The sequence below is a fragment of the Monodelphis domestica genome, chromosome 4 (assembly GCF_027887165.1).
Source record: "Monodelphis domestica isolate mMonDom1 chromosome 4, mMonDom1.pri, whole genome shotgun sequence".
Lineage (NCBI taxonomy): Eukaryota > Metazoa > Chordata > Mammalia > Didelphimorphia > Didelphidae > Monodelphis > Monodelphis domestica.
This window is the reverse complement of record NC_077230.1, coordinates 4,453,103-4,477,787: the sequence shown is the minus strand read 5'-3', so window position 1 is coordinate 4,477,787 and position 24,685 is coordinate 4,453,103. Positions and strand designations below refer to the sequence as shown.

Here is a 24,685-nt window from a genome sequence, read left to right as displayed (position 1 = left end):
AGCTTGCTGAGGGAGAGGAGAACCAGCCCGGGGCAAAGCTTCCAAACTGTGCTACTCAGGCTTAGCCAAAATGAGGGGGCTTAGACTCAGAAATTCGACAACAGCCAGGGCAGAATGGACTTGAGGCTTTCTTTAACCTCCAAAGCATCCTCTTCTATAGGAAGTGAGGTTATCACTTCCTCTCAATAGGAGTCTGTTCTCTGTTCTACTGAGAAGACTCTGCACACCACCAGAAGGATGCCACATTGGCCCATTAGTCTTCCAGGCATGTCATGCTCCCTGTTTGCATCACTCTTGCTCTTCAGATATGATGTGTGCTAAGATATCCTCTCATCCCAGTGATGGTCCACCCAAATATGAGGCACAGACCTGAGTTAGAGCCTTCTTCACCCAAGTTTGACTGTGAAATGAAATGAGTCACTTTTGTAGGTCTTTCAAGAGTTAATAAAAGTAGATTTGCTTTGCTCTGCATAGAAAGAATATTCCACAGAGACAGTGCAGTGCTTTGCTTGGATAGTCACAGCCCATCTGTCTTCCTAAAAGCGTCTGTTTGGGGGGTTGCAGCTCAGTCACGCAGGGGATGGAGACTCAGGCCTGGAGACAAGAAGTCCTGAGCTCAAATCTGGCCTCAGACACTTCCTAGCTATATGACCCTGGGCAAGTCACTGAACTCCCATTGCGTAGCCCTTCTGTCTTTGAACCAAGATGTAGAATGTTTAAAAGACAGAAGGAAAGTTGGTTTTTTCAAGCATCTGTTGTCCTTGGTAGAAGGGTATCTGGTCGGTGTATGGTGATTTGTGTCCCAAGATGCCTGCCCATCCTCAGTGCATAATCCTCAAGGACTGAGGATCTTCCATGCCTCTAGAAGGCAACAAGCCAAGTTCACATGGCTCGAGGTTACTAGGAAGCTGTTTCCAAAGGAGGTGCAGCTGGAGCCTCGGCCCCTTGGGTAAGTCAAGTCTCAGAGGCTCCTTTTTGTTTGGGGGAAGGAAGGCAGACCTAGAGGAAATCACACAGGGGAAAGGAGTCAGAATGCGGCTCCCATGACGATCACTGATTCTGGGACAGCTGCCCACTGAATGTAGACCAGCATGGATGCACCAATGCTTTGAGAATGAGTTTTAAGGAGGAGAAAATGGTCAATGGCTGATCCTAGACATTTGTTTGAGGCATCGGATTGTAACTTCATTTTTCCCTGCTTGCTTATTGGTTGAGTCACACGGGGAAGAGGAAAGGAATACCAGTGTATGTGGTGCCTCCCATGCGCCGGCCTCGCTCGAAGCAAATGGCACTTTGTGGTCGGTGAGGATTTAAATATGGATTCTGGCGTCAGCCTTTCATCAATTAATATCTGAAAGCTCTATGAACTTCCTCTCTTGCCCCGCTGACATGGAGAGCAACGCTTCTACTATTTAGAAGATGACCTTCCAGAGTCAGTGTGGATGAAAGTTTGGCCCGTATCCATCCAGGCGATGAGCTAGCAGGACAGAGTTAACAGTTATTAGGGCTTCTCTTTCCTCTATCAGTTTCTGCTTCCTAGAAGTGCTCTGGGTGTCAAGCATCGCTTCACAACTCTGTGAAGGAGGGAGGGAGGCATTCTTATTAAGGTGATCATCACCCACATTCAGACGTACAGAGCGTTTGCCTCTCCACCATGCTGTGAGGAAGGTAGAGAAAATAGTCTTGTTCCTTTTTTTTTTTACAGATTATTTAAATAATAGAACAAAGATAACTCAAATGATTTTCTGAATAGGATAGTCAAAAATTGAAGGCATGAGCTGTGGAGTCTTGTCTTTTAATTTCCCATTCAGTGTGTTTGTAGTTTTCTCGTTGGGGTCCTTTTCTCATTGAGAAAACTGAGGAAGAACTAAGAGGGGAGACAGATTTGTCCAAGTTTGGGATTCTAATTTCTCCGGACAGAGTCCCATCGATTTAAGAGCTGGAAATGACGTTAGAGGCCACTGAACCCAACTTTCATTTTATAGCAAGGAAACGAAATCCTAGAGAAGTTGGATGAATTGCTCAGGCTGACACAGTAAGGACATTTCTGAGCCAGAATTCAAATTCACTCCATACTAATGCCAAGTCTAGTTCTCTATTATACCTCTTTAGGAGTGTTCCAAACTTCAGCAGCGCCTCAGGGAGGAGAAAATCATGTGTTGAGTATGTCTAACTCTACCCCAATCAAATGAACAACTTGGACTCCTTGGCTGGGGTGGAGCCAGTAGTTTAAACAAACAATCTTAATTCAAACAGCTACCAAGCCTGCCTTTACTAAGACTGTGAAGTTCTCCTGGAACCTTTAGTCAGACCTCTTCTAAATTCTCTAATTCTGAATTCCTGTGGTACGCAGCTCGGGCTATCAAAGCCTAGCCAAGGGATTTCAAGGAAGAACTCAACATCTTTTTGGCCTCCTGGAATTATTCATCTAAAAGTGGTCCTTGGGAAAGGAAGATGAAGGTCCAGGAATTCTGAGCTGTAGGTGTAGACGAAATGCCTTCTTAGCTTTTGAGGAATAACTTGTGACAATAAGGAAAAAGGTTTAGTGTATTCATTCAGGAATAAACACATGCCCCAAAATGCCAATTTCTTTTGGTAGGAAGACATTAAATGGTTCTAATGCAAAAGGTGGCATAAGGGAAAACCCTCAGAAGATCAGAGCTGGAGTGACCACATTTGATTCCCATTATATGCTAGAGATTCAGATTCAGGCCATATAAAAGAAACTGGTCCAAATCATAGTAGACGGTTTCACACAATAAACAATACCATATTTTTCTTTAAATTCTTCTACAGGCTTAGGAAAATGGAAAAGTGGGAGGAAGATTTTTCATTTTCCCCTTCGTGCTCTTTTGGAAATGAATCCATCCTCAGGCATGTGTTGAACAAATGCGAGATCGGAAGGGTGGTCTCCCAAATGTTCTTAGGGGCTGTTCTAAAGGATTGCCTTTCCGATAGAATTGAAGGTCGGTGTGCCGTAAAGTACCTGAGAATTATCACTTCAAAAGAAGCAAAATGTGCTGTCAGAGCTTCATTTCTTTTATGGACAGCCTATTTTAGTACTTTCCACTGGGAAATCAACTGAGTGGATATTAACCCTTTTCCACTAGGCTTGTCTTGTTCTACCTAAGTCATAGCTGCCAAGTTACGCAGTTTCAGTTCCCTTCCAAAGTCCATTCCTAATTTTAAGGACACGTTAATTTGAAAGCTATCTCTTCTTTGGACCTCTTATTATCAAGTATCTTCTGCAAGTTCTCTTGGCACGCTGAATATTCTTTCCTTCTCTCTATTCTAGAGTGAAATAACTGTTCAAACACTAGAAATATCCTGTAATTTAGAGCATGTTAGAGAGAGGTGAAGTTGAAATCTACTTTTTTAACACCGTTCTATTTCTAAAATAGGAAAACATCTCAAACAGATAGGAATGTGCTATGTATAGAATAACGTATATATGAAAACATGTTTGCATTACCTCCAGCTCTCGCATTAAAAATAGCATGTAAAAATGTCTTGAGCACACTAGAATGATTTCCCTCTGGACACCATTATGGAGAGCCAGTATGCCATTTTGGACAGAGACCTCACTCTCCAGTCCGAAAATCCCATGGTAAAGATCTCTTCCTTACATACAAGAGGAGTTAGTTCCCTTGAACCATTTACCTTAGCTTTCACCTTGGAAGACCTTTCTTAGTCCACTGCATCAACACTGCTTTGAAAGTCCAGACTGTTCTGTTAAGGCTCTGCTTAAAGAGCTGCTACATATAAAGCTTGGTCTTCCATTGAGCTTATCTATTGCTTTTGGCTCTCAATCAAAATGAATCTGGTGCTAACTTCATTAGCAAATCAAACTGTAGCCTCAGTGCAAAAGGGTTCAAGGAAGTTCTGTTCACAGCAATGGATCCATGGCAATAGTAGCTATGGAAGTGGGGACAGCAGTTTCACAGATGGACCAGGACTAGCCCTGAATTCACCCTGGACTAGGCTAAATATTTTATAATGATTTTCTCCCCAATCCTCACACTGATCTTATTATTTCCAAGTCTACAGTTGAAACCCCTGATGAAAAAAAATGCCCTCAAAAGCTGAATTTCACAGGGAGCTGCAACCTCTAGCCATGAGCAAGGCAGCTGAAGGGGTTAAGAAAGAATCTCAAACAAAATCTGACTCCATCTGCCTGCTGATGATTTGGGTTGTATCGTACTCTGGAGGCATGTTGTTCCTGGAACAGAAACCAGGCAGGGCTGCTCTCAGAATGAAGAGGAAGGCTGTGAAGTGTCCAAAGTCTTCACTGTTTTAGACCTTAGGTAATAGATACTGTTAATATAAAGACAAAAAAAGGTCTACCTTCAAGGAGATGTCATTAGCAAGTAGGGAACACGAGGAGACATAGCCAAAGAGAAGCAATTAAAAAAAAATACAGAAAATTAAGGATTAAAACATCTATCCAAAGATGAAGTACCTATAGGGGAGCTCCCACTTCTCTCTCTCTCTGTCTGTCTGTCTGTCTCTCTCCATCTGTCTGTCTGTCTGTCTGTCTGTCTCTGTCTCTGTCTCTCTGTCTCTGTCTCTCTGTCTCTGTCTCTGTCTCTGTCTCTCTCTCTCTCTCTCTCTCTGTCTGTCTCTCTGTCTCTGTCTCTCTGTCTCTGTCTCTGTCTCTGTCTCTGTCTGTCTCTTTCTCTCCCCAATTCTCATTAGAAGTATTCTAGCAAAAACCTGCAATTGGTGCCACATTGAATAGTGATTCAGGAATCCAGGAACAAAGTAGACTGTAACTAAACTACTCAAATAGGAAAGGGAGTCATCCATCAAGTTCCTGCCAGTACAAGCATATAAGCTTGCAGGCCTCCATTGTGACTAGGGACATCACCCTGCTTAATTGGCCCGTGAAAGAAGAGGGAAAGCCATCTCCAAAAAAAGCCGAAGGCCAGAAGATACCAGAAAACTTCATCCAAGTCCTAGCAATGATCCTTACCAGATATTCCAGCCTCTGGACAGCGAAGCGCCTGCATTTTATCACGAGATGCCATAGAGGGCGCTGACGAGCGTTGGGCTGGTAAATTTCCAGTGGTGTTGGGGTGAAACCCACATGGGGCGGACCAACCCCTGCAAACAGGCAATTGAAGGGCAGTGGGGCAGCTCGAGTATCCAGAAACAAGATGCTGAGACCTTTAAGTTCATTGTCATGGTCAGAGAAAGTGGCTCTGAAGGGAGGAGGGAGGCAGCTGCAGCAGCCATAGGACCGCTTCCCCTGACCAAGCGGAAGTCACAGACTTTCCTAGCAGAGACGTTCCAAAACGGAATTCACTCAGCTCTGCTCCATTCCAGCTTTGCTCTTCCTAAATACCTTTTTGGGTGCAACAGAGACCAACAGGCTCGTGGTGGGAAACTCCTATTTAAAAAGGAAAGTGGCGCAAGAGGATGCTGTCAAGTTCAGAAGACTTTCTCCAGCCTCGCAGTCTGCACTGTCCACCTGCCTCCCCAGCCTGTGACGGTGATGGAGTCTCTTCCATTTTTCCTTCAGTGGGGCAGCACTGCTTTAACAAGGATTCTAAGTTCTATCAGTATTCAAAGCCTATCAAATTACAGTTCTAAGAAGTTGTATTATTTACACTGGAGAGTAGAATAATCTCTTATGTTAATAGAAAAGTCAGTAAAGTAACACAAATGAGAATTAGGAAAGCAAAAGGTCTTTTATCCTGGATGTATGTGGTCAATTCAGGGCCTTTGCAAAAGTTTTGTTTTTTTCCTTCCAGTTTAGCACATTCAAAAACCAGTCATGGAGAGGGGGGACAGCTAGGTGTCTCAGTGGACAGAGAGTCAGACCTAGAGATGGGAGGTCCTGGGTTCAAATGTGACCTCAGACACTTCTTAGCTGTGTGACCCTGAGCAAGTCACTTAACCCCCATTGCCTAGCCCTTACCACTCTTCTGCCTTGGAACCTATACACAGTATTGCTTTTAAGGTGGAAGGTGAGGGTTTAAAAAAAATCAGTTATTGGAGTTTAAGAAAACAACCACATTCTAGGCTTCCAGAATAACCCAGAAATAGACAGGCTACAGTTAGCCTAGTGATTGCAAGATATTGCATGTCAGCCCCCCATACCAAAAGGGCAAACATTTAGCCTTGTTGATCCAAAGTTCACCCAAGCCAGTTGAGTTACAATTTTTCTAAAGAGCTGGAGAGTTCACCATATAAAGCACTTCTCTACAGGCGATCTGAAGGGAGTGATTTTTTGTCTTGAGGTTGGCATCTTAGTCCCTCTGTAAGGCAATGCTTTAATCATCACTTGGTTCGGGTAGAATTTCCAAGGCTCCCATTGAAATATGCCTTCCTGGAGCTTCCTTTACTGAGCTGATAATTGTTTTGAACCTTACTGGGGCTTAAAACACCCAGTCTGGCAAGTTCCCACAAAGCCTCCCACAGACAGTTACCAGCTTAATTTCAACAAACCAGGGTGTCCATTTTGAGTACTTGACAATCTTTAACCAGGGCACCTTGCCTTCCAGCTAGAAGTCTGAGTCAAAGTTTAAAGAACACAACAATCAGATTATCAACATACACATTATCCCCCAAGTCAATATTACCTTTATCTGATGACTTCCCAAGGTAAAAATAGTCATAAGCACAATTCTAATCAAATAGAATGGATTTACGTTGTAAAAACAAAACAAAACTTTTTTTTCCTGTGGTCAAATGTCATTAATCCAGCTGAATCCTCCATTCCATTTCCCATTCTATTACATTTGGCATTCTGTCATTATGGAGTCCTTATCCTTTTTGTTCACAGATCTACAAAGGTGAGACAAAAACATTATTCTTCAAAGCCCAGAACAATGTGCTCTGAATAAAAATGTCCCCAATTTCTAGGACCCAATATAAATCCAGATTTTAATGTGTTCCATTAAATAGCTTACTAGGATACCAGTTATTTTTCACATGCATAAGAACATCAGAATTTGTGATGTCAAACTTAGGAGTTATAAGAAATCTTAAAACAAACTTTAACTTCCTGAGAAGAAAGCATTTATCAAAGTGGAGTTATCTTCTTTACAGGCATAGAAGTTTCCCGATTCTTTTTTTTTTTTAATATATTTTATTTGATCATTTCCAAGCATTATTCGTTAAAGACATAGATCATTTTCTTTTCCTCCCCACCCCACCCCCCATAGCCGACGCGTAAGTCCACTGGGCATTAGATGTTTTCTTGATTTGAACCCATTGCTTTGTTGATAGTATTTGCATTAGAGTGTTCATTTAGAGTCTATCCTCTGTCATGTCCCCTCAACCTCTGTATTCAGGCAGTTGCTTTTTCTCGATGTTTCCACTCCCATAGTTTATCCTTTGCTTATGAATGGTGTTTTTTTCTCCTGGATCCCTGTAAGTTGTTCAGGGACATTACACCGCCACTAATGGAGAAGTCCATTACGTTCGATTATACCACAGTGTATTAGTCTCTGTGTACAATGTTCTCCTGGTTCTGCTCCTCTCGCTCTGCATCACTTCCTGGAGGTTGTTCCAGTCTCCATGGAACTTCTCCACTTTATTATTCCTTTTAGCACAATAGTACTCCATCACCAACATAAACCACAGTTTGTTCAGCCATTCCCCAATTGATGGGCATCCCCTCATTTTCCAGTTTTGGGCCACCACAAAGAGCGCAGCTATGAATATTTTTGTACAAGTCTTTGTGTCCATTGTCTCTTTGGGGTACAGACCCAGCAGTGCTATGGCTGGGTCAAAGGGTAGATATTCTTTTAGCACCCTTTGGGCATAGTTCCAAATTGCCCTCCAGAATGGTTGGATCAGTTCACAGCTCCACCAGCAATGAATTAGTGTCCCTACTTTGCCCCATCCCCTCCAGCATTCATTACTTTCCTTTGCTGTTATGTTAGCCAATCTGCTAGGTGTGAGGTGATACCTCAGAGTTGTTTTGATTTGCATCTCTCTGATTATAAGAGATGTAGAACACTTCTTCATGTGCTTGTTAATAGTTTTGATTTCTTTATCTGAGAACTGCCTATCCATTTCCCTTGCCCATTTATCAATTGGAGAATGGCTTGATTTTTTGTACAATTGATTTAGCTCATTATAAATATGAGTAATTAAACCTTTGTCAGAGGTTTCTATGAAGATTTTTTCCCAATTTGTTGTTTCCCTTCTGATTTTAGTTATATTGGTTTTGTTTGTACAAAAGCTTTTTAGTTTGATGTAGTCAAAATTATTTATTTTACATTTTGTGATTCTTTCTATATCTTGCTTGGTTTTAAAGCCTTTCCCCTCCCAAAGGTCTGACATGTATACTATTCTGTGTTTACCCAATTTACTTATGGTTTCCTTCTTTATGTTTAAGTCACTCACCCATTTTGAATTTATCTTGGTGTAGGGTGTGAGGTGTTGATCTATTCCTAGTCTCTCCCACACTGTCTTCCAATTTTCCCAGCAGTTTTTATCGAATAGTGGATTTTTGTCCCAAAAGCTGGGATCTTAAGTTTCCCGATTCTTAACTATGTACAGCATTTTACTAAATTGTCGGCTTTTATTTTTGACCTCCAAGGGAAATTTTGATAGCTGAGAAATATCTTGTCTGACCTCAGGAGAAAAATCACTTGCCATTGAAGAGTTACATTTGAAAAGGTTTTCTTTCTTTTTTTTTTAATTACTAAGCCATTTTATAAATGTCAGATTTCTCTCTAATTAACCTAAATATCCACTTCTCCCTCTCCTCCCCCTGCCAAGGAATAATCAAAACTCTGCAAACCACAAAATAGATCGTATTCTTTACCTTCCAACGATTTCAACCCATATAAATTAATCATACAGATGCTACTTCCTATTCCCCTCAATCTGTCCACACCAAAGTACAAACCAGTTAAAATGGTGATACAAAACTGCTCTTCCTCCCACCCAACCCCCTTTTACTTTGAAAACACTAGGGACAACATTTTTAGAGGCCTCGGTTTTCTTTAGGAGAGAGTATTTCCTAGTCAATGAAATAACTTTCTTCTCTTATACTAAAGAAAGAAAAAAATGTTCACTCAGTAGAAGAGCAATAGAGGCATCTATCTGAGTGCTTTTTGCATGCAAATTTCATTTTCTACTTTTGTATTACTAAGAACCTATTTCCCATCCTTAAAACCATTAGAATATGCCAACAAATATAAAATATCCCAACCACATTCTCATCATAACATGGAAATCCATGTTAAATATTATATTTTAGTCTCAAATTTTCATTGCCATAAACTTTTACAAATGGGGAAAGAATAGACACTTTTCCTTGCCTCTATATTCCTAATGTTTACACATTTGAAAGAGCTGAGACTATATCTTTTGAAATCTTTAAAATTTTTGGCAAAAAAGTTCTCTTTTCATCCATTATTTTTGGCTAATGAAGATATAAGGAAAAAGTCATCTGGGTTTACCAGAATACTGAATATATATAATATTGACAGCATATACTCTACTAAATAAAACAATTACTGCTCAAAAGAACCAACTTAGAGTCAAGTGATTGGAAGTCATCAAAATTCTTTGTGTTATCAACAAAACTAAGAAGCAATAGATAGAAAAATTCCACTTATAATGAAACAAGTGTATGAAACACTTGAGACTCTTCCTACTGATCCAAATACAGGAACTATATGAATATAATTATCAAATATGCTTTATAGAACTACATACCTAAATATAGAAAATATTAATTTTTGAATAGTAGGTCATTCCAACATAACAAAACAGAATGATGCTAACTAAATTATTTTTACTTATTCAATGCTATGCCAAACAAAGGATTATTTTATAGAGCTAGAAAAAAGAACCAAATTCATCAAGGAGAAAAAAATTACAAATTAAAATCTATAGTTTGGAAAGGAAATAGCAAACTGAGAAAAAAATCTTAGATGCAAATAGTCCAAACAAGGTCTGATTTCCAAGACATGTAAGAATTAATTCTAATGAATATAAATAAGATATGTTTTCTAATTGATATATGATTAAAGGATATGAATAATTTTAAGAAAAGAAATCCAAATTATCTTTAGCCATATGAAAATGCTTCAACTCACTAATAAATAATTAGACAAATAAAAATGAAAGCAATTAAGGTTCTACCTCCCACTCATCAGATTGACAGAATTGAAAAAAGGAAAATGGTAAATGTTAATGCCAAATCTTTCATTAATTTATATTCATCATAGTTATGTAGAGGTAGTTTCATCTACTGGAGGAATTGTGGAAATAAAAGGTATATTAATAGACTCTTAATGGATCAGTGAATTGTTTAGTCCTTTTATAAAGCAATCTGGAGTTATAACCCAGGGGTTACTTAATTATGCATACCTTTTGACCCTAAGATACCATTTATACTGCACAGAGAACAAAGAAATATGAAAAAGTCTTAAATGTATAGAATTGCTTATAGTGCCTCTTTTCATAATGTGGGAAAATGGCAGTCAAAAGAGGTGCCTATCAGTTTGGGGAATGATTGAAATATGACATATGAATGTAATAGACAGAAAGAAATGTGAAAAGATTTTTATAAATAGTGTGAACTAAGTAGAACCCAGAGAAAAATATATACAACATGATAAAGAATAATAGTTTTGAAAGAGTTAAGAATTTTTAAACTCTAAAATCAGCCACTTCTCCCAATTAATGCATTTTTATTTCCAGTTATTTTTTCATTAAAAACAAGACTTCCATGAATATTTTCCTACATACACAGCTTTTTACCCTCTCAGTAATGTCCACAGGGCCTAATCCTAGAAATGAGATCCCTAGGTTAATGAGCATGAACAGCTTCACAACTTTCAATGTATATTTGCATCACGTTTATAAAAAAAATTCACAGACACTATGGCATATTAGGGCTGTTTCTCCATGTTCCAATCAGCATTTAATTTGGTAGACTTAGCCCATCTGTTCCTCAGTTGATGTATATCACCAGAACCTTAGGCAGCAGACCCAGTCCACCAGGACCATACTTTTTCCAAAACCAAGTCTTTCCCACTTGGTCATATCTAGTAGAACTTTTGTTACAGTGCCACAACCTCTCATGACTGCAGGGTTGCCTCCATAGTTTGATGAGTGTTAAAGTAAGATTTTTACAACTATGTATGCTCTCCACACCATTGTTGTCCCTCCAGTAACTATGTTTGGATTATGTGTAGGCTCAAGTTTAAATCTACTACTAACCACATGCAGGTATCTGTGGGCTTTCCAGATATCTGTCATATTTAACTTGTCTAAGGTTCTGTTCATATAATTAGCTTCTTTCTTACATATTTTTGGTTGCATTTATCTACTTCTGAGTGGGCAATGGTACATTCAATATTGCATTTGTTTTATTTTCTCCATGTTAGTATCCTTAAAACTCAGGTTGTGATTTTGCTCTGGTTTCATCTACATTCTCTAGCCAATAGACTCCCATCTGTATATACCTGGTCAAGATATATGGCATCATTTTGCCTGCTTTATCCATAGCTCCACTCAACATAAAAGTCATGCACAAGTTGATGTCAGTAGCCATTAATCCAATAGTGAAAGATAACCTTGAGGCTGTGGTTCCTGGCGAATCTTCCCAATGGGCTGATACCTACAGAATTGGTGTGTGAGAAAGCCTCAGACAAACTATAGGGTGACTACGTGGTAGTCACCATCAAAGCTTTCAGAGAATACATCCTTACTTATCATCTCCCCATTCCCAAAAAACAAATAACATTATTTGCCTCTGACCAGAGCACTGGGGCACAACTCACTTCACTTAGAAGCATTACTGATATGGTCATATCTTCTGCGTTTTCCATCCTCAGGAAGCTGGCATTGTTGAATGTTGAAATGGACTTTTAAAATGAACATTTATCGTTATGACCCTAATTATTCTGGTTGGGCATCCCACATCCCATAAACCATGTTGTAGAAAAATGGAAGTAACTCTCAGACTGGGGAGTCATTTCTTCCAGCAATTTTCTGGTTTCAATTTCTAAAAAGGTTTCCTAGTTGGAGATGGCCTCTTTATAGCCATCACTGACTGACTTTCTCAAGCCATTCTGTATTCTGCATAAAGTCTCTTGGACCTCAAGGCTAGCTCCCCAACTTGGGTTCTGTTTCCAGTGGGCAAATGAATAATATACACCAATTGTCAAGTGCTCTTTCCTTTGGCACGTTTTTAAACACTGTCCTAGAAAGGGCTTGGAGAACTTATGGATTGAAATTATTAGGTTGAAATTTCTAACCATATTGGAAAAGTGAAACTATCTCTCTGTCAACATTATGGTTATTGTGAATTTCCCAGAAAAAAGAGAGATTAGCCAATTTGGTGATAATTTTGTGTCTTCGAATGAAGGTGATATAGAGTCCTTGTCTTTGTGTAGTGAGTGATAATCCCATCAGCAGAGGTCTATGGAGGTAAAACTGTTCAAAGCTGGGATCTGCGACTTAGTTTTTCCAAAGTCAGGAGGAAAAACTTCTATCTATCCATGATTGGATTCTTGGTCCCTGAAACGACTATTTTCCTGTAAGGTCCCTGGAGCCATTTACATTGTGAAAGATCCTCTAGGACCTTGCCATCAAAGAATGGGGTATGGCAGAAGCAATATTAACATAGAGCTGTTAGGCTAGTTTGTCCTGAAAAAGCAAAGAAGCTGCCCGGAGACCGATTGCTCTAGTGGCAAGTAACTGGGCCATTGAAAGCTCATAAAAGAGGCCATTCTTTGAGAAGCCATGGTTCTCGCCCTTAGGAGGTATCCCTTTGTCATGTGAGATAGCACAGCCTATCTAATTGAACAGAAACATTTCTGAATAGGGAAGGGTATGTGCGCCTGACTATTTTGTTCATTTTACGTAAACCTTTGCTTGTTATGTGTTAGATGATCTATAAATGTCCTATTCTGTTCCAAACTTGTAAATGCACTTCCAGGTCAGCTTGAACTAGGCTTCTCATCTCATCTAGAGGGCATTCTTTTATTACATGTGATATGCTAGGAGACTTCAGAGGGCCCTTCCAGCTATTGAGATTTTATAATTTTCTGCTTCTTTGAATATAATTTTCTCATGAAAGATGAGTTAATTAGCAATTCTTAGCAGCTGATCTTTCTAGGCAGTTCTTATTAAAGAGATAGAATCAATATTTTGGCATTGTGGGAATATGGGAGAGTAGGGTATGAAACTTTCTTACCCTCCTAATATCCCCTAGAAACAATAAAAAATGAACTCCATATAACCAAGCTAAAAATGGCAAAAGCAGACAGGAATTAGGAGTGAAGCTGAACAGCCTAGGAACACCGGGGAGGAAGTTTTCTTACTTCCTTGACCTTAGTCTCAGGGCTATAGGTAGGCCCTGGAGGCAGGAACAGAGCAAACAGAGTGAAATCAATAAAGTAATCCCTGGGGTCAGGATTAACAATCTTACCTTGTTTGCTGAGTCCAAGAGCCTATATACCCAAGGATACCACTAGAGTCCTCAGGTGGAGGTCTCAGGGGAACAACTGTGTTTGCTGTGGCCATTTCTGGCTCTTGAGATCCTCTTTGGCCCTTAGCTGAGGAAGGAAGGAAGGGACACAGAGTCCCTGGGGACTGGGCCCTGAGGGCAGGAGCTCAAACCTTATTGCTAGCAAATAAGGAACACCAAGGATCATGGACTAGATACCTAATTTACTGGCAGCAAGAGAGAAGGAGTGAAGGAGTATTCACTGGTGAATGTGGGCCCCATCATCTGTGGTCACTTCCAGAAGAGTGGAGTCCCTGTCTGCTGCCCCAAGGGAGATGTACTGGCTACTTGCAGTAGCAAGGGCAGAACTACCCATGAGCTCTGTTCAGAGCACTTGAGGTCAATCATTGACTGGAGCTTGGGTGAGGGACCTATGATTACATCAAATCCTGGGCTGGAATAACTACATAGAACCCAGTAAAAAACAAACACAAAAGAAAATCCTGAAACCTTAGGTAATATACCCCAAAACAATAGGAACTCTGGAGTTTAATAAAATGCTAATAATTAAATCTATTAGCCTGGCCACTAAAATTTTAAAAAGTAAATTAAAACAAGCAAGCAATGGAGAAAGAACTCAACTACTTTTAGCTATTATGGATAAAGAGAAGACCTTGCCTTGAACTCAGAGGATGGTGAAATAAAAACATGTACTTCAAAAATAGCAAAGAAATACATGGCCATAAGCTCAAAAAGAGCTTTAAGAAAGACCTCAAAAAACAAATGAGATAAGTTGAGGAAAAATTAGAAAATAAAACAATGCCAGAAAATCAAGAAAATTATGAAAGACTGTTTACACAAATGGAAAAAAAAAGATCCAGAAATTCATGGAAGAAAATAATGTATTAAGAACTAGACTTAGACAAGGAGAAGCCATAATTGCCAAAGACAACAAGAAATAATAAAGCAAAATATAAAGAATGAAATAATAGAAGAGAATATAAAACATTTTATCACAAAAACAACCGACCTCGAAAATAAATCAAGGACAATTTAAGAATAATTGGACCCCCAGAAAGTTACAATCAAAAAAAATTTAGACATCATACTCCAAGAAATCAATGAAAATTACCCAGAAATTCTAGCCAGATGGTAAAATCGAAATCAAAAGAATCTACTGATCACCACTTCAGAGACCCAAAGATGAAAATGCAGAGGAGCATCATTGCTAAGTTTCATAGCTCCTAGAATAAGGACAAAACACTACAAGCAACAAGGGGGAAAAACAATTTAAATACTCTGGAACTACAATCAGAATAATACAAGAATTAGCAAACTCAACATTTTAAAAATGCAGGAAATGGAACATAGCATTTTGTAGAGCAAAAGAACTGGGCCTGAACCAAGAATAACATCCAGCAAAGATAAGCATAATTATAAAAGATGACTAGTCAATGAGCTTAATTAGTTTCAACTCTTCCTAGGAAAAAAACCCATAACTCAGTAGAAAATTTGATCCATAAGAAACATATGAAGGTAATGAAAGACTAATCATAAGCAACCCAAAAGGTCAAATCATTTTATGGGGAAATATCATCTATGGCCTCTGGAAATGGCATCATTTCCTGGACATTTTGAAGGGGCATGTATGGAGGGAAGACTTAAGCTTGAGAGTGAATGTAATGGAATGAGCTGAAATGGTAGTGGAATAGCCCAGAAGGAGGTAGGATGAAATGGCTATCTCATATGGAAGAGGAATGAGTAAAGGAATTGTCATATAGAAGGGGAGGAGGGGGTGAAGGACTGGTAGCACTAGAATCTTATTCTCATCAGACGTGGGATAAAGAGAGAACAATATATATAACTAGAAGGGTAAAGATTTTCTTGATGAATAGAGAAATAGGAGGGAATGGTATAAGAGAGGTGCCTGGGGAGGGCAGTCATATCAAGAGGTAGGGAGTTAAGGTGAGGGGATAAGAAGAAACTTTTAGGACAAAATACAGGAGGATTTTTAGAATTGGACTAATATTAAGAAGTAGAAGGACCCAGAAGTAGGGATAAGGAAGAGATTTTTGGAAAGGTGGATAGAATAAGAATTAAAAGATAAAGGAGAAGGGACAAGGAAGGGACCGTTGGAAAGGTAGACAGAACTAGGAGGACCAAGGTAGAAGATAAGGAAGGATTTTGGGAAAGGGGTATTAATTGGAGTGGTATTAGTCAAAGAAAAAAGAGGAAGAAAAGAAGAGGAGAACAAACAGTGAGAAGGAAGAGAGTAGTTGAATATGCATAGTTAGTAACTATGACATTGAGTGCAATATTATCCTTGGAAAGAAAATTGATAGCAGAAAGGGGAAAAAAACCAGAACTTGATAATGTGTTATGTGCAAGAAATACACTGAAAATGAGAGACACATAGATGAGGGGCTAGAGCAAAATATACTATGCCTTGCTGATCAAGAGAAGGCAGGGGTAGCAGTTGTGATCTTTGAGAGGGTTAGAGTTAAAAATGGATTTAATTGGAAGGGATGAACAGAATAATGATATTATGCAGGGGTGGAGCTATTATATATAATGAAGCATTATCCATATTAGACCTTTATGCACCAAGTATTATAGCATCCAGATTTTTAAAGGAAAAGGTAAATGAGATACCAACACAGAAATAGATAACAAAGTAATAATAGCAGAGGATCTTAATTTTCCCCTCTCAGAACTAGACAAATCTAACTAAAAAAAATGAAGTGAGTTATGGAGATGAATAGAACCTTAGATAATTTAAATATGATAGATATCTGGAGAGTTCCCACATACCTGCAGGAGGTTAGTAATAGATCTAAACTTGAGCATACATATAATCCAAACATAGTTCTGGTGGGACCACAATGGTTTAGAGAGCACAAATATTCTACCAAAGTCTTACTTTAATACTGATCAAACTATGGAGGTAATCCTGCATTTCTGAAGGGTTATGGAACTGGAACAAAAGTTTCCCTGGATATGACCAAGTTTGAATGACTTGATTTTGGAAAGAATATGGTCCTGGCAACAGATTGTGTCTGCTGCCCAAGGACTGATCTAGCTAAATATGGTCCTGGTAATACATGCTAACTTAGAATCAAATGGGTTAAAATGATCAAATTAAATGCTGATAGGAACAAAGAGAAACAGACCAAATATTATATTGCTAAAAGAGCTGTGAATTTTTTGCTGTTCATGCTCATCGACTTAGGGAACCCATTACTAAGATTAGGCATTAAACACATTGTTGAGAGTATAAAAAGCTGTGTATATATGAAAATATTCGTGGAAGCTTTGTTAGGATAAAATAACTGGAAATAACAAATGCAATGAATGGGAGAAAGGCTGAGTGGATTGTGATATTTGAATGTTATTTGCTTGCATTATGTTGTTAGAAATGATAAATATTAGAAATAGAAAGAAAATAAGCAAAATAGATCATGAGATGAAAAGAAAAGAGAACAAGAATAATACATATACATACTATGATTACATTTTAAAAAACAATAGCCACAAATTCAAGAGAAAAAATTATCCAAGTGAAATAAATCCAAAGGGAACTCAAAGGTAGAGGATGTTTATATATTTGCATACACAGGTAATTACATATTTTTAAACAATGTGAAATTTGTGGGTTTGCACATAATTTAAAAATGAATTTCTTTAGTTAAATGGTCTTTGTTAATGGTGGTAGTTGTTATTAAGTGTATAACATTTTTTAAAAAGAGATTGAGCCTGAGGCTCAGGACATATACCTATGTGTAAGATGTTGTATTAGAAAGGAGATAGTCTGAAGGTATTTCTAGTAGTAACAAATGAGATACCCTGGCTTGACTAGAGGACTAGGGGAAGCCTGTGGGTGTCTAGTTGTAATGGAGATAAAGATACTTCTGAGAAATAGAGAAATACTACTAGAGGGGATACTCTGGGGTGGCCTATTGATCACTACTGATGGCTAAGAGATCAAGATATTTCCTTCCCTCCACCCTTCACCTCCCAGTTTTCCACCCACACCCTCCTGCCTCCCTTCCCCTCTCCCCTGTTAGTCAGCCACCCTTCTAAGTTATTCAAAGGTGAACTGTGAGGTTTAGAGAAGATACTCTTATTCTCTTTCTCAAGTAAGGAGGTTTATTGGGGAGGACAAGGATAGAAGATGAAGTGAGAGGAATAGGGTTATCCCTAATCTATAAGGAGGATAAGGAGGATTTGGGGAAATGTCAGTCCTGTCACAGCTGTGACACAAGTCTGTCAGGGAGTTGGAAGGACAACTGTTTAATCTTCTTTCTTCTTCCTTCAAACTCGAATCTCAAACATACAATCAGTTCTTCACACTCTAAGCCACCAACAAAAGTTAATTTCTTCTCAGCCTATCTCCAGAAGCCCCCCTCCCCAAGGGTCCTTCAGCCTAGGACAGAAGCTAACAGGGGTCCAGTTCGGAGCTTCTTCCCCCTTCAGCCTGGCTCGACTCTCCAACTGACTTTCCTGGGAGCATTCTATTTGGAATGTTCTTTCTTGATTGACCGCTGAGGTCCTTTACTTTGTCTTGCATGCATAAAATTCTCTCTTCCTTCATTCTTCTTCCACAATGTGAACTAATTAGTGATAAAATAAACTGTACTTATTTCCAAGATATTAAAATTATTTTTATTTCAGATTCAGTAACACCAGGGGATTCATAGAAGAGCCCTGTTAAAATAAAAAATAGTTGCAGCTAAGTGGTGCAGTGGAAAGGATTCTGGGCCTGGACAGAACTCTCTGAGTTCAAATTTGGCCTCAGATCCTTATTAATTGGAAAGTTACTAAATGTCTTAACTCTAAGTGACTGCCATTTATCTTAAAGTCTCGCTGTCCTCAGTATTAAAAGGAAAGTATAGCCGCACCTACTTCCCAGGTTCAATTCAGAAAATATTTGTAAAGTGCTTCGCAGAGTGCCTGTCACACCTCAGATGTTACAGAGATGCTAGTTAATTTTATTATTAATTTGTCATCAGTGTCGTGATTATGCGATTGTCTATTTCTAACATTCCCATCATTCAATGGGGCAATGCTCAGATAAAAGCCATTTCTGTCATGGCTTCCTGTTCGGACTTTTCCTTGTTAATAATCCGATTATCAGGGCACATCATCTCCCAACATCTCCAGTGAGGAGAGAGCAGGCTTCCGTGTTATGAATGCCTGGATCCATGTTTTGCCTTATACTAGATTTGTGATTCCAGGCAATTTACTTCCTCTTTCGGGGCTTTAGGCAATTCGGGTACCACAGGACAAGTCGCAGAGTAGTTGTCTTGCCTTTAGCAGAAAGCATTTCCTCCCCTCGGAGTCCCCGATTCCAGTGACATTCTAGTCCTGCACCTACCTCTACCTGGGAGAGCACAACTGTGTCACCTCATAAATAGGAAGCTGAAAGGGACCTTCAGGGTTCCTCATTCTACAGATGACATCTTTGGGGTTATATTCTTGGGCAAGCAGGATTCGCCCAAGGTCCATGGTCCATTAGTGACATGTCCCTGGAACCGAACCCAGCCCTATTTTCACAGTACAACACTGACTCCTGTGCGATGTTTAGTGTTTGAATGTCTTTCTAGTGGGAGGGAATGAATGGGAAATACTTTCGAGGTCTGAAAACAGCCTGCTCACTCTGAAACCTACTAAACTTTGGTCTTTTCAGATGAGGGACAGCCAGGAAAGGTACTGAAATGTGACAGATATTAATTATGTCACACTAGACAATACTCAAAGTTTTAATGTTAAATAGGCTTCCGAAAGATTCTCAATTCTGTTTCCACCCAAGAAAATTTAAACTTCCGACTTGTAGGGGGAATGACATTCATAACTTCTGAAATATTCCTCATTGTTAATAGCCAAATTGGACTTTTCAAGAGTCTACAGCATGGCGTAAGGACAATAACATGCTCAAGAATAAGCTCAGAAAAGAACCCGTTAGAGTGAAATGTTCCTATTTGTCCATGTTTGTTCAGTTCCTAATGAACAAATTGTTAAAAAGACAATTTGTGATGGAAACAGATTCAACAATCCCAAATTTATTTTAAAGAAAGGCTTAGTAGTGAAGCCAGAAAACATATGTAAGCTTACCCATCAGATAATTTATATCCATTTTGTGATTTCATAATTAGATAGAGCTTGCTTCTCTCTTTTCCTTCACCGTAATTAGACTATTGCACTTACTCTCTACTTGAAATCTACACAACTGAAAGAAAAAACACAATAAAAATCCGTTTCTTTTGCAAAGAGGGGCTCCTTCGCTCCTGCTCTTATTTCAGGGCACAGCTGTACCTTCAGAGAACAATCCAAACACTCTGCTTCTTCCTGACCTCACTACTGCTGTTTGAAACCATAGACTTCATTTGACTGCTTTTGAACTTGTCCAGACAAGAATATTGAAGTGAGATAAGTAAGTTGAAGAACCCAGCTTCTTACCCAAACACCAAGGCTGAGAAGATAAACTGGGAGGGAGGGAAAACATTGTTCTGGGGAAAGTAATGAAGTTCACTCTGTTTACTTCATAGTTCCATCATCTTTCAGTGTTGCATGTTCAAACAGTTGTGTGAGGGCTTATTTACCAGAGTTCTTTACTAGTGAAGCTGAGGACGGGGGAAGCAAACCAAAGATACAGTCGTTATTCTCCAGGAAATTAAGGCAATAGAAAGCAATCACATTAACTAGAAATTTGTCTCTTGAAACAAGTTTTGTTTTATTTTATTTGTCAGCCAAGTTTGTTACAAATGAAGATCCTGAAATAAAAAACCCCTCACCAAAAAATAAAAAAAAATGCAACCTAATGATGCCTTCAAACTTACAGTCACATTCCAAAGCTCAGATTCTTTGAGGTGGAAAATAGTAAGCAGGGCTTATAGTAAACCTGATATCTGTTTAAACTTGTCTTTGCCAAGCACATTGTCAATACACTCTATAAAAAATGAATGAGCATTAAGAAGTAAGGCATGACTCATTTACAGATGGTAATTGTTTGGTTGTAGCCCAGTTTCAGAATTTGAAACCATAATAAGCTGTTGAATAGTGGCTATGTTCTCAATGATCTGAGTTGTCAAATCTGATAGTCTTTTCTCAGTCAATAAGCTATTTGATCTCTCTGCTACATTGAACACTATCAACCACTTTCTGCTCCTAGATACTCTCTCCTCTTGTATTTTATCATATTATAGTTTATAGTTCTCTTAACTCTTCTTTGTTGGTACATCACTCATATCCGCAAATTACAGATATTTCCCAAAGCTCTCTTTTGAATCCATTTCCGTTCCCTTCCCTTCCCTTGCCTTGCCTTCCCTTGCCTTGCCTTCCCTTGCCTTGCCTTCCCTTCCCTTGCCTTCCCTTGCCTTCCCTTCCCTTGCCTTGCCTTCCCTTGCCTTGCTTTGCCTTGCCTTCCCTTCCCTTCCCTTGCCTTCCCTTGCCTTCCCTTGCCTTCCCTTCCCTTGCCTTGCCTTCCCTTGCCTTCCCTTGCCTTGCCTTGCCTTGCCTTGCCTTGCCTTGCCTTGCCTTGCCTTCCCTTCCCTTCCCTTCCCTTCTCTCTGTCTCTCTGTCTCTCTGTCTCTCTCTCTGTCTCTCTGTCTCTCTGTCTCTCTCTCTCTCTGTCTCTCTCTCTCCCTCCCTCCCCCTCCCCCCCCCCCCCTCTCTCTCTCTCTCTCTCTCTCTCTCTCTCTCTCTCTCTCTCTCTCTCTCTCTCTCTCTCTCTCTTTACCTCTCCTTTCAATCTCCCACTGGTTTAACTCCCATTGCTATCTGTGATGACTCATAGTCTATCTATCTATCTATCTATCTATCTATCTATCTATCTATCTATCTATATCCAGGCTGATATCATCAACTCTCTACTGGACAGTCCAAACTGGATTTGCCAATAATGTCTAAAATTTAACATATCCCAAACAGAACTTAAATTTCCCACCAAATACCCACCTTTCTTCCTAACATCCAAATTAATGTCGAAGTTACCTTCATTTTTCTAGACTCTCAGTCTCCTAATGTTAGTGTTTATCTTTGACTCCTTTCATCCCACATATCCATTCAGCTGCCAAATCATGCCATTCCTGTTTCCACAAGCTTTCACATCAAATCTCTTCTTCCTACTCACAGCTACCATTTCAATTCAGGTCTTCATTACTTTTCATCTAGCTTATTGAAACAATCTCCTTTAATGTCTAAACAAGTTTTAAGTTCCACAGTCCCAGCTTCCACTGCCTTCCTGACTATTGGAACACATTATTCTCATCTACTCTTTCTATTCAAGGAAGTCTTTACATGCTTGGGGTAAACATCCTCTTAATTTGACTGATAGGTCTGAGATCTGTAAATTACCCTCAACCTAATTTAGCACACTTGCCAAGATGATTTACTAGGATGTGGCCACCACATGGAGTCACAACTAAAAATGGTGAACACCAAGGGTAGATGAGCAGCCCTGAAAAGGGACAGACAAGTCCTCAAACCAGAGGTATTTTAGTGTTTCCCAAATACTCTGCACACTAGAATTTATTCTGTAAATAATTTTTTGCATATTTTACATTATTCATCCAGATTAGGGATTATTTTATTCTGTTTCTTTTTATTCTATTTATTTATTTATTTTTATTTCTGTACTTATTACATATGTACTTACTACATGATTTGTAAGTGGTTGATTGGTATGAGGAAGAAGATAAATATTTTGTCATGGATGCAAATTAGTCATAATGAAATTCTAATGAAATCAAATTTGGACATTCTATTTTGAAAAAGATAGACATATACCTCAGAGAAGCAAGATAATAAAATTAGAAAAAGAAAGTCTTTGAACTGGTTGATAAATAACAGTTTCTAGTCTTTGAGGTACTAGTTACACAGTCTTGAGCGTCGTCTTCAGTTTCTGCATTTTAAGATATTGTTAGAATTAGAGTAGACACAGCCTAAAGTTCTGATTTTTTTCTATATAATTTGGCTTTTCTGTAACCATGCCATGTACTGACTAAATTCTTTTTGAACATTGTTTTTATTTATTTTATTTAAAAAAACCCTCATCTTTCATCTTAGAATTGATACTTTGTATTGGTTTCAAGGCAGAAGAGTTGTAAGGGCTTGGCAATGGGGGTTAAGTGACTTACCCAGAGTCACATGATTTATTTTTATGTTTTAGATATAAAAGTATTATATTCCACTATAATGTAATACACATGTTTGTTATAAATGTGTAATAAATTACAATAAATGTGATTATTCAAGAATAACAAAATCTCACATTAGTTATGTCCAAAAATCCATTCTCCTTCTTTTTCTTTTTTCCTCTTGTCCCTTCCCCCTCCCCAAGAAGGCAGATAATATATCTGTTGTACATATATTATCATATAACATATATTTCCATGTCTGTCATTTTGTAAAACGAGACACATATTTACACCAGGGAACAATTCATGGAGAAAATAAACTTCAATCTGCATTTGGCCTCTGTCTTTGGTTCCTTCTCTGGCAGTGGCCATCCTTTTTTTTTTAATTTAAAAATTATTTTATTGATTTTTAGAAAAAATTATTGCTTAGGTTTCCCCATCCATCACTCCCCCCTCCTCACCTTGTTTGATAGAACCACTCCTCTGCCTTGGAACCAATACTGAGTATTGATTCTAAGAGAGTGGCCATCCTTTTTGTCATGAGTCCCTTATGATTGTTTTGAACCCTTCCTTGCCTTGTTGACAATAGTTAGATCACTCACAGCTGATCATCATACATCATTGTTACCATGCACGATGTTCTCTTGGTTCTGCTCAGTTCACTTGCATGGCTTAGATGCCTTTCCAGTTTTTTTGTCATCACCTTGTTTGTCTTTTCTTGCTATAGCACAATAGTATTCCATTCCAATAATATACTTCAGACCTTCCCCAATCAATGGACAGGCATCTCTTCAGGTTCTAGTTCTTTGCCCCCACAAAAAGAGCTGCTATACATCTTTTCTTAAGCAAGAAATCTCAGAATAATTTCCTACAGGAAATCCTCTTCTTTATCCTTCTCTTTTCCAGCATTCCTATGGAAAAAGGTTAATGATAGAATCCTTGCAGATACCTTTCCCAAATGCTAAATGTTCCTTCGTCTTTGTCTCTTTCCCAAGGATGGCGCTGATTCCGCCGCAGCTGCTAATTTCTTCCATCGAATGCCATGATAAAAACTCTTTCAAAATAAAGTTCTTCTGCGTAGCTCACTGGGACTCAAATACTGAGAGTCCACCTCTCTCCTTTAGCCCCTGCCCTAAACTCAAGCAGTTTGGGTCATCCAAGAAAGACACCTTCCATTATACTCCTGTGGTTTGAGAATACATGGAGAAGAAAGATGTGCTCGTGTAATATTTTCCAGTGAAAGAAACTTCTACCGGCAGAGCTCTCTACTTATAGTTGAACTATTCTATTGGAGGGATGAAAACTGTGTACTTTGGCTGCATTGAGGGACCAGTTTTCCAGACTGTGAACGATATTGCTTCTGAGTTTTTAATGAAAAAGGCCTCCCGAGATGACAAGTTCAGGGAAATCAATCCCTCAGTGAAGAATACGCTCTCTCGTCTGTTCCTGCTACCATCCAACCAAAACAAAAGGTGCAAAATCTCATGGGCTCAAGTGTGCTTAGTTTAGTTATCAGATGCATGAGACACCCATTGGAATAGTTTATTTCATGTAGCTATTACACTTTCAACAGGGAGGATCCCTTTTTCTTTGCTGCAAATGCCTGTAAGCTATACATTTCTCTTGTTTGTTCACCTTTCCCGTCTGTGTTTGGTTCTTTTTCTGTTTATTCTAATGTTAGTGTTATACTTTCACATAAAATATATTTTGTGATGAACAATTAATGTATACATTTTCTTAAAAGATTTTCTTTTTACCTCAATGTAAAGGAATGGACCACAATGATGCAAATGGGTGGTACAATGGACAGAATGCTCGTCTTGGTCAGGAAAGACTTGAATTCAAATGTGGCCTCAGACACATACTAGTTGTATGAACTTAGGCAAGTAATTTAACCTTTCCCTGTTTCCTTTGCTGTAACAAGGAGATAATAATGGCATCCACCTGCAGGGGCTGTTATTAGCGATAATATTTTGTAAAATACTTGGCAAACTTTCTACCATATAGCATTACCTAAATGCTAGATACTATTAATAATAATAAATATGTAAAAGACACATAAAATAATACCCCAAACAGACCTATAATCTTCCCAGTTTATATGTGCACTCCAACAATGTGGGTG

At 38.8% G+C, this 24,685-nt stretch overlaps 1 protein-coding gene across 7 annotated transcripts in view; it reads left to right on the top strand.

Annotated features, from left to right (window-relative positions):
- Positions 1-24,685, top strand: part of KCNJ15 (potassium inwardly rectifying channel subfamily J member 15) — a 43,499-nt gene that overhangs the window by 6,965 nt on the left and 11,849 nt on the right. The window contains exon 2 of one of the 7 annotated variants that reach the window (XR_008918274.1): positions 23,556-24,236. The exons of 5 other annotated variants lie outside the window; for them this stretch is intronic. The gene's annotated coding sequence lies outside the window, so the exon portion shown is untranslated. Of the gene's footprint in view, positions 1-18,913; positions 18,924-23,555; positions 24,237-24,685 lie in introns of those variants that run through there. One more of the 7 variants, XR_008918273.1, reaches the window with a different exon arrangement.